Source organism: Eretmochelys imbricata, chromosome 15, assembly GCF_965152235.1.
Source record: "Eretmochelys imbricata isolate rEreImb1 chromosome 15, rEreImb1.hap1, whole genome shotgun sequence".
NCBI lineage: Eukaryota > Metazoa > Chordata > Testudines > Cheloniidae > Eretmochelys > Eretmochelys imbricata.
This window is the reverse complement of record NC_135586.1, coordinates 10,546,591-10,557,073: the sequence shown is the minus strand read 5'-3', so window position 1 is coordinate 10,557,073 and position 10,483 is coordinate 10,546,591. Positions and strand designations below refer to the sequence as shown.

The following is a 10,483-nucleotide window of genomic DNA, read 5'->3' as shown; positions in this document are numbered from 1 at the left end:
GACTGAGTATGTCACAGGAAGTGGGTGGGTTTATGCAATTTAGGAGTATGCGGCAGCAGCCAGGGAAAGCAGCGAGATGAACCCAAGTAACCAGACTGAAAGAATTCTCGGTCCTTGAGCAGACTTGTGTGTTGAGTTCTTGCTTGAATTATTACATTGGAGTCATTTAGGGGGAGCGATTGTCACTGAGAGTTTCCTAGTTGTCAAAGTCTCATTGAGGGCACTTGGTCCCTGTCTGGGAGCTCCTCGTGGTGACATAGAAAGCTGTGGCAGAGGTAGGGCTGCCTCGTTTTTCAGCATATCGTTATCGCTTCTCGGCCTTTTGGCTAAGATCAAGTGTAGTATCTGTTCTTATCAGTTTAATATCTGATACGTCCTCTATCTGAGGACTATATATTAAATGGATTTTTGGAACAGGGAGATGGAATAGGAGCTTGCTCCATCCACTCCACGCATCGACCTGGTATTGCAGTACCTCCAGGAACGGTGCACCTCCCCTTGGGGAGACTATTGTGGTTAAAAAATAGAATTAGTTGAATTTGGTACACCCAGTACTGACTTGGATTCTCACTATATTCTCTGGGTGGCATATCACTGATGCTTTAAGAACTCCCACACCCCAATCTGTGTGGTTACATACTATGTATGTATCTTGTGAGCCTTGTAACCGATACGTGCCTTAAGCCTGACCCCAGATGTATCCTACCTTCCTTCTTAACTTGCGTGAACTTGATTCCATGTACATAGGCCAAACCCGACTGTGTCTATGCAAAAGAATAAAATGGACACAAATCAGACATCAAGAATTGTAACACTCATAAACCAGTAGGAGAGCGCTTCAATCTCCCTGGACACTCAAGAGACTTAAAAGCAGCCATTCTTCAAAGACAGAAACTTCAAAAACAGACTTCAACGAGAAACTGCAGAACTGGAATTAATTTGCAAACTTGACACCATCACATTAGGCCTGAATAAAGCCTGGGAGTGGCTGGGTCACTCCAAAATGTAATTTTCCCTCTGTTGATACTCACTCCTTCTTGTCAACTGTTGGGAATGGGCCACATCCACCCCTGATTGAATTGGCCTCGTTAGCACTGACCGCCCCACCCCCACCCCCACACACTTGATAAGGCAACTCCCATCTTTTCATGGGCTGTATATTTATACCTGCCTCCTGTATTTTTCACTCCATGCATCTGATGAAGTGATACTTACTTTTTAGAACCTGGATTAAACAACTGTGTGAATTAATTAGACTTGGTTGTATTCTTCTCCCCACCCAACATATGTTCCATGGATCTTGATTTGTGAGACCATGTGAAGGCACTAGGTGTCCTGATGTACCCAGAGGTCCCCGTCCTGATTTCTTTTTTTTTTTCCAAACCTACTATAAAAATTCTAACTCATGATACTTACCGTCTCCTTCTTAGGCTGTGGCTTGGGACAGGCCACTTCACGCTGCAGGCTCCCACCCCCGTTAAGATTAAGCTCATCCACAGGAGCTTTGTGATGAGCGTACATGATCTAGTGCTTGTGGCAGGCTTTCCCACTGTGAAGTGCTCCTCGTTACTCTTCCATTCACTCTCTTTTTGTGGGGATCGATTTACCCCTGTCAGGCACTCAGTGAGAGAGTTGCTTCCCCCGCCCTTGCAGTTGTTTATTTTTCTACCAAGCTTTGAAATCCGAACCAGCAGGTGGCGCCATCGCTCCACAGCCGACCCTAGAGAGGGGAAAGTGAAGTCTGCTCTGCAGGCTGAGCAGCGCCGGCTGTTGGGACCCACAGGGCGTGCAGTCGACGGGCTCCTCTGCCCGGCATCGTAGTTATAAGCCTAGTACCTGTTCCAGCACCACGCCCCCACGTAGACTCTATTCCAAATAAAATCAACTTGGTTCCCCCAAATTACGACTCTGCTTGGATGAAAAGCGTCTTCTTCCATCTCCGGTTTTCCATGTACTACCCATGGATGGCATCCTCTAGGGTCCTCTCCAGCATGGTTCTCGCTCTCGGAGTGATGATGGTGCGCTCGGTGTTCTTGACCCGTGGCAGCAGGACTCCCAGCTCCCGACGTTCCTCACACCACATCAAGTAGCTGCCGATATGCTTTTCCAGCTGTTGTGTTGCATTGCAGGCATGAGTCCAAAGTGGAGCAAAGACTCCACCGTCTCTTCCAAATACGGCTTCCAGGCGACCTCTTGGCTGGAAGGGGCCACGGCGATTCGCTTCCCGATGATGTCACGCACAGCACTCGCCACAAGCTTCCTCACCGTAGCATCCAGGCACATCGAAAGATGGAACGCGCAAGTGATCGCCGCAGCGTCAGACACATCACCCCTTCGAGGGATGTTGGTGCCTCCCTACCTGTGCTCGTTACTAGCCCTCCAAGGGAGTGACAGCCTCTTCTTCGCCAGCTGCCTTATGGAGCTGTTTGCCTTGTTGAGAGGTACCTTTGCCACAGCAGTTAGCACCAGGAAACCAAGATCTGTATTTTTCAGGAGTTGTCGTACCAAATCCTGTCCTTGCCTGGGGCTCTCCTGTGTGTCTTCATGCGTCTGTCACTATTTGCTGTGCTGTAAAGTCAACTTCTTCCAGCACCACTTCATGGCTGAGCTGGGGCAGGGGAGAAAACCATCTTGAACGCTGCATATCGTTCGGGACTACACGGTCAAGCACAGCCATGGAGTATGAAAAGAGTCTCTCGGATGGGATGGCACGGTAGGATGAGGGCCCGTCCGAGAAGCTCCCTCATAGCCTTAGGACGGTTTGACCATTATTGCTTCTGAATCCTGGAATCTGCTGTCGGATCATAGTGGTGACTCAGGTGTTTCTTCTCCCGGCTTCCTGGCTGTAGTTATATCTAGACGCAGGGGCTCTGTGAGAATTCGCTGTGTTCCCCTGATTTCCATTCTTCCCCGATGGAATTTCTGCAGACAGGTCTTTAGTGAGCCTGTCTACAAGGCGGTCAAAGTCACTGAAGGATTCTATCCCCCATCCCACTCAACTCCCTCAGAGCTACAGCCAGGAAGAGATGGTCCAACAACTTACTGCATGGTGTGCCATGTTGTAGCAGTCTGCCGCCGGCCTGTAGGCCAGGTAATCATACATCCTACGTTCAGTGCAATAAACTGGATAGCCCCCACTCTGTTGCTGGACTTCTGCCTGCATTCTCTTTTTACTGCTGCAGCTCTTTCCTTTCTTCTTGTTTTTGTTTTCATCAGGGGGGTTTTATTTACTTAAACTTCATTAACATTCTTTAAACTTATCTTCTCCTCTCCCTCCCCCCCCCGCCCACTCCCCTCTAATCTCCCTCAAAACTTTCCTGTTCCCTAGTTCCCCTGGTCCCTTAGGAGCAGGCTTTTTAAAGTCTTCTTCTCCCTGAGGAGCCCCACCCACCGATTAAGAGTTAGCACCCACCAAAGGGCTTGGCCATCAAAGCCTTCTTAAGAAGCTCTCAACTTGCCTAGCAGGTCTCCAGGCTCAGCAGAGGGTCCCTCAAAGGACCAGACCACACTATATACTTCCTTCAAGCAGCAAGCACACAACGGAAAAGCCAGGGACCATAGGTGCTGACTCTGCGGGTGCTCAGCACTCAAGAGCCAGAGCTTCAATGTAGAATGTGATCAGTTCTGTGCTGCGAACAACTTCTGCCCTTTGGGCAGGGAGTTTGATTGTAAACAGAGGTAGGGTGATTAATTACAAGCCTTTTGTAATCTTAAATTAAGTTAAGGATGGCTAGATCATGAAAGCATTCCCAGGCGCTCTAGTAAAAGATAGGAAACAAAGGGTAGGAATAAATGGTCCATTTCCAGAATGGAGAGAAGTAAATAGTGGTTTCCCTGAGGGGCTTGTACTGGGACCCAGTCAACAGATTCATAAATGATCTGGGAAAAGGGGTAAACAGCGAGGTGGCAAAATTTGCAGATGATACAAAAAACTACTCAAGATAGTTAAGTCCCAGGCAGACTGCAAAGAGCGACATAAGGATCTCAGGTTTCAGAGTAACAGCCCTGTTAGTCTGTCTTTGCAAAAAGAAAAGGAGTACTTGTGGCACCTTAGAGACTAACCAATTTATTTGAGCATGAGCTTTCGTGAGCTACGAGCTGTAGCTTACGGAAGCTCACGCTCAAATAAATTGGTTAGTCTCTAAGGTGCCAAAAGGATCTCACAAAACTGGGTGACCTGGCAACAAAATGGCAGATGAAATTCAATGTTAAATGCAAAGTAATGCACCTGGCAAAATATAATCCCAACTATATATCCAAAATGATGGTGCCTAAATTAGCTGCTACCCCTCAAGAAAGATCTTGGAGTCATTTGCAGTACTCCGGAAGCACTGTGTTTCCAGCTTACTGCAAATGTATAAGAAGCCTTCTCGCTGTGCCTCTATCATCCTGAACTCATTCTTCAGCTTCAGAAGACTTCAGAATTATCTCCAGTCATCAATGGGACAGACGCAACTGAATAACGTAGCTGGGCTTAACATGCATCAAAACAATACCAAGGGACCTAGATGTAAATAAGATTGCTGACCCTTTCATCCAGAAAGCGACAGTGATCCATAATGTCTTCAAATTGGGACGTTAGTGAAGACCGCTTTTAAGTAATTGCAATGATTTTAATCTACTGTAATTCATAGCAGTGTAATTATGTATGTAATTCAAAACAACTTAATTTTTAAAAGAGTAAAGATAACAATGAGAGACACATTCAGTAACTAGAATAGAATAGACGTGTGCAGTATAAATGCTGACAATTGCTTCCCCCAAAAACTGGCAGAGTGCCCCCTTCACCCTCCCTCCGCAAATACACACACACACACACACACCTCTTCCAAAGCCTCCCCCAGTCAGCACCTGTGCTACAGACAACAAACTCCCCCCAAGGGTCACGTAGTTGCTCCTCCTTCACCTGGAGAACTGCCTCCCAAAAGTCAGGTTAGCTGCTCCTGTTCCCTAGCTCCTCTGGTCGCTTAGGAGCAGACTTTTTAAAGACTCGTTCTCCACGATTAGCCCCAGCCCCGAGTGAAGGGTTGGCAGGTCCTACAGGGATGGGGGGATGAAAGCCTCGAGAACATGCTCTCAGCCTTGCATTGCAGTCCGCTAGGCTCAGCGCAGGCTCCCTCAAACAAGCCAAGCACACCACACACACAACCACACACACACCAACCACAAACTCACCCCATGGGCTGAAAGTTTCCTGTTCCCAAGCGTCTCTCATCCCTTAGGAGCAGGCTTTTTAAAGACTCGTTCTCCCTGAGGAGCCCCAAACCCTGCTAAGGGTTGATGGATGCTCAAGGGCTTGGCCATCACAGCCTCCTTAAGAAGCTCTCAACTTTCCTAGCAGGCCACTAGGCTCAGCACAAGTTCCCTCAAACAACAGACCACACTATATCCTTCATTGAAGCAGCAACCACACTACACCACACACACACACACACACCCACCCCAGAGAGAAAAAACTCACCTCAAGGGTCATGGACCTGCTCCTCCTTCATCTGGTTACCTGCCTTGCAAAACTCACATTAGCTGCTCCTGTTCTCTAACTTCTCTCCTCCCTTAGGAATGGGCTTTTTAAAGCCTTGTTCTCCCTGAATAGCCTCACCCCCTGGTTAGGGGTTGATGGGTGGTAAAGGGCTTGGGGACAAAAGCCTCCTTATGCAGCTCTCCACTTGCAAAGCAGGCCCCATCCATGCCCTGACGAGGTGTGAACTGCCTCTCTGTTCTTGGAGAGTTTTTGCATGGGCTTGCTTTAAGCAAGGAGGATATATTTTCAGCCTCATAACTATATACATAAAATTATAACTATACTATAACAATTACTGTAACAATTTAATAATTTTATTAAGATGAAATCTATAACATCACTATAACAACCATGCTCAGTTCATTATGAGCCTTCCGAAGGCACCCAACATGACAAACTTTGCATTGCATACCACACAATCATTTTCGAAAGATGAACCTGGTGTGTAGGATGTTCCCCCGAGGTACAGAGCATCACACCTCCCCTCTTAGTTTACTGATCTGAAAGGTAGTTTGTTGTTATAGTTCTCTTGGCATCCAGCCATTAAGGCCATGAGGCAGCGTGACTCAGTTTCCCCATTCACACACCGCAAACCAGGGTTTTTTTTATGGTTTCTCTCCTGTGATAAGGTTTAAACCCGTTTACAGGTATTAATTGAAAAGTAGCATTCTCAAAAGGTTTAACATCTGTGTTGAAATTCCTATCCCCAAAACTTAACATTAATATCAACATTTTTTCACAGATGGGTGTTTACAAGTATCTTTTTGATACCACACCCCTCTGTTCAGTTAGTGTAGTTTGAGGTTAGTTTGTTCATTACCCATGGTGTCCTTTGGCTCTCCCATGTAATCAGTCACAGGCTTCTCTTTCCCTCCAGTGTTTCCCTTTGTGTGGGCTCTTAATTTAATCCTATTTCTGGCATTTTGATGTCTCAGGCTCTGGCAAGATAAGGGTCCAGGGGGATCCTGCACATTGGCTGGCCCTTTGGGGAGCAGTCTCCCAACCCCAGGACTGTACATATGTAGGCAATCCAGCTCCCCTTTCGGGGTTACCCTGTGTTTCCCCTTCCCTGCTCCCAGAGGGCTGTGATCACAGAATATCAGGGTTGGAAGGGATCTCAAAGCAGGGCCAATCCCCAATTTTTGCCCCAGATCCCTAAATGGATTGAACTCACAATGCTGAGTTGAGCAGGCCAATGCTCAAACCACTGTGCTCTCTCTCCTCTCTGCGATCCCTGCTCTCTGTGCTAGCTGTGTTTACCCTTTGACCAGCTGATGGGGTTGATGGGTGGTAAAGGGCTTGGGGATGAAAGCCTCCTTATGCAGCTCTCCACTTGCATAGCAGGCCCCATCCATGCCCTGACACTTCATCGGATGCAGTGAGCTGTAGCTCACGAAAGCTTATGCTCAAATAAATTGGTTAGTCTCTAAGGTGCCACAAGTCCTCCTTTTCTTATAACATCACTATAACAACCATGCTCAGTGCATGATGAGCCTTCCGAAGGCACCCAACATGACAAACTTTGTATTGCATACCACACAATCATTTTCTAAAGATGAACATGGTGTGTAGGGTGTTCCCCCAAGGTACAGAGCATCACACCTCCCCTCTTAGTTTACTGATCTGAAAGGTAGTTTGTTGTTATAGTTCTCTTGGCATCCAGCCATAAGGCTATGAGGCAGCGTGCCTCAGTTTCCCCATTCACACACAGCAAACCAGGGTTTTTTTTTTTAATGTTTTCTCTGCTGTGATAAGGTTTAAACCTGTTTACAGAAATAACTGAAAAGTAGCATTCTCAAAAAGTTTAACATCTGTGTTGAAATTCTTATCCCCAAAACTTAACATTAATACCAAAATTTTTTATCACAGATGGGTGTTTACAAGTATCTTTTTGATACCACACCCCTCTGTTCAGTTAGTGTAGTTTGAGGTTAGTTTGTTCATTACCCATGGTGTCCTTTGACTCTCCCATGTAATCAGTCACAGGCTTCTCTTTCCCTCCAGTGTTTCCCTTTGTGTGGGCTCTTAATTTAATCCTATTTCTGGCATTTTGATGTCTCAGGCTCTGGCAAGATAAGGGTCCAGGGGGATCCTGCACACTGGCTGGCCCTTTAGGCAATATGTAAGGAGGCAATCCAGTTCCCCTTTTGGGGTTACCCTGTGTTTCCTCCTCCCAGCACTGAGTCCTTCCCTGCCCCTTAGAGGGCTGTGATCATAGAATCATAGAATATCAGGGTTGGCAGAGATCTAGTCCAACATCCGGCTCAAAGCAGGACCAATCCCCAATTTTTGCCCCAGATCCCTAATGGCCCCCCTCAAGGATTGAACTCACAACGCTCAGTTTAGCAGGCCAATGCTCAAACCACTGTGCTCTCTCTCCCCCCTGCGATCCCTGCTCTCTGGGCTAGCTGTGTTTACCCTTTGACCAGCTGAACCTCTTCCCAGCAGCTTTCCCATAACTGTTCCCCGTCTCTCAGCTGCCTGGGGAAACACCCCTCCTCTCTATCAGCTGGGTCATTTGTGTTCTGGCCAAGGACCACCGGGAACTTTCCTGGACTCAACTCCCCTGCTATTACTGGAGCTGCATCCTGATGTAAAAAGACAGTTACTTTCCAAAAAACTTATCAGAAATAGCATCTTGAAAACTCGGGACCTGGATTGGGGTACCGTCCTCCACCCCTCTCTCTGTCCCTGAGAAGTCAGCTCCAGGAGGTCAGTTACAGAGGTCCTTCTCAAAACCTGGGTCACAGGCGGAGTGCCTGGGTACAGGGATGCTGAGCCAGCCATCCCCCTAATGTCCTTAGCATACTGCCCCAAGTGACTAATGAGGACACACTCCTTTATCCCCACTATTCTTTCCCCAGTTTCCTCCTCTGGGCCCCCTCCTTCAGCTGCCAGCTAACAACTGGGACAGTTTCCTTAATGACTGAGGACACCTCTCCTGCCCCTGTGCCTGAGGGCATGTGGCCTTCTGCTGGAAAGGAGCTAGTCTCAGCCCCTCCCATACTTAGAAGCACCCTGCTTCCCTGTGTTACAGAAATCCTCACCCACCTCAGTGGTTTCTGAGATTCCCTGCTCCGTATCTTAACATGCTCCATATCTGGTTCTGCAGTGGCTAACCTCACAGAACCAGTATGCAAAAAGAAAAGGAGTACTTGTGATACCTTAGAGGCTAGCCAATTTATTTGAGCATAAGCTCTCGTGAGCTACAGGTGACTGCATCCGATGAAGTGAGCTGTAGCTCACGAAAGCTTATGCTCAAATAGCCTCGAAACGCTGAAAAACGAGGCGGCCCTACCTCCACCCTTCACTTGGGGCTGGGGCTAATCGTGGAGGATGAATCTCTAAAAAGCCTGCTCCTAAGCGACAAGAGGAGCTAGGGAACAGGAGAGCTCTTTAAACCGCCCTTCCCGATGAAGTGAGCTGTAGCTCACGAAAGCTTATGCTCAAATAAATTGGTTAGTCTCTAAGGTCCCACAAGTACTCCTTTTCTTTTTGCAAATACATACTAACACGGCTGCTACTCTGAAACCAGTGATATTATAGTAATTGTTACAGTATGGTTATAATTTCATGTATATAGTTACGAGGCTGAAAATGTATCCTCCTTGCTTAAAGCAAGCCCATGCAAAAACTCCCCAAGAACAGAGAGGCAGTTCACACCTCGTCAGGGCATGGATGGGACCTGCTATGCAAGTGGAGAGCTGCATAAGGAGGCTTTCATCCCCAAGCCCTTTACCACCCATCAACCCCTAACCAGGGGGTGGGGCTATTCAGGGAGAACAAGGCTTTAAAAAGCCCATTCCTAAGGGAGGAGAGAAGTTAGAGAACAGGAGCAGTTAATGTGAGTTTTGCAAGGCAGGTAACCAGATGAAGGAGGAGCAGGTCCATGACCCTTGGGGTGAGTTTCTTCTGTGTGTGTGTGTGTGTGTGAGTGTAGTGTAGTGGGGTTGCTGCTTCAATGAAGGATATAGTGTGGTCTGTTCATTTGAGGGAACTTGTGCTGCGCCTAGTGGCCTGCTAGGAAAGTTGAGAGCTTCTTAAGGAGGCTGTGATGGCCAAGCCCTTGAGCATCCATCAACCAGCAGGGTTTGGGGCTCCTCAGGGAGAACGAGTCTTTTAAAAGCCTGCTCCTAAGGGATGAGAGACGCTTGGGAACAGGAAACTTTCAGCTCATGGAGTGAGTTTGTGGTCTGTGTGTGTGTGTGTGTGGTCTGCTTACTCCTTGACTGAAGTGTGTGGTGTGCTTGGTTTGTTTGAGGGAGCCTGTGCTGAGCCTAGCGGACTGCAATGCAAGGCTGAGAGCATGTTCTCGAGGCTTTCATCCCCCCATCCCTGTAAGACCTGCCAACCCTTCACTCGGGGCTGGGGCTAATCGTGGAGAACGAGTCTCTAAAAAGCCTGCTCCTAAGCGACCAGAGGAGCTAGGGAACAAGAGAGCTCTGCGAGGGAGTTCTCCAGGTGAAGGAGGAGCGACTACGTGACCCTTGGGGTGAGTTTGTTGTCTGTAGCACAGGCACTGACTGGTGGGTGCTTTGGAAGAGGGGTGTGTGTGCTTGGGGAGGGAGGGTGAAGGGGGCACTCTGCCAGTTTTGGGGGGAAGCAATTGTCAGCATTTACACTGCACACGTCAATGAGACTTTGACAACTAGAAAACTATCTAAGTAACAATCGCTCCCCTTAAAATGACTCCTGACACTGCTGTCTCTGACCTCACATTTCCCCCCGATTTTTACTGGGGCTGAGGTTATTTATTTAAATGAGTTCTGAAGGCACGGTCAGAATTTTACCAGTAGCAGTTGGCCGACAAAACGCTGCCTTAGGAGACTGACAGCAGACTTACTTGTAGAAATACTAATTTTACAAGTGCAATTCCCCCTTCCCTCAGCCCTGGCCTCGCACCTGTCAATAATGAACAATTAGTAAAGGGTAAGGGTTTTTGTCTAGCCAGATGTGTATATT

General features: G+C 47.7%; 1 non-coding gene across 1 annotated transcript; it reads left to right on the top strand.

Annotated features, from left to right (window-relative positions):
* The first annotated feature begins 306 nt into the window (after positions 1-306).
* Positions 307-497, top strand: LOC144275914 (U2 spliceosomal RNA). Its single transcript, XR_013348145.1, has one exon. It is a non-coding gene; the product is annotated as a U2 spliceosomal RNA (small nuclear RNA).
* The last annotated feature ends 9,986 nt before the right edge of the window (positions 498-10,483 follow it).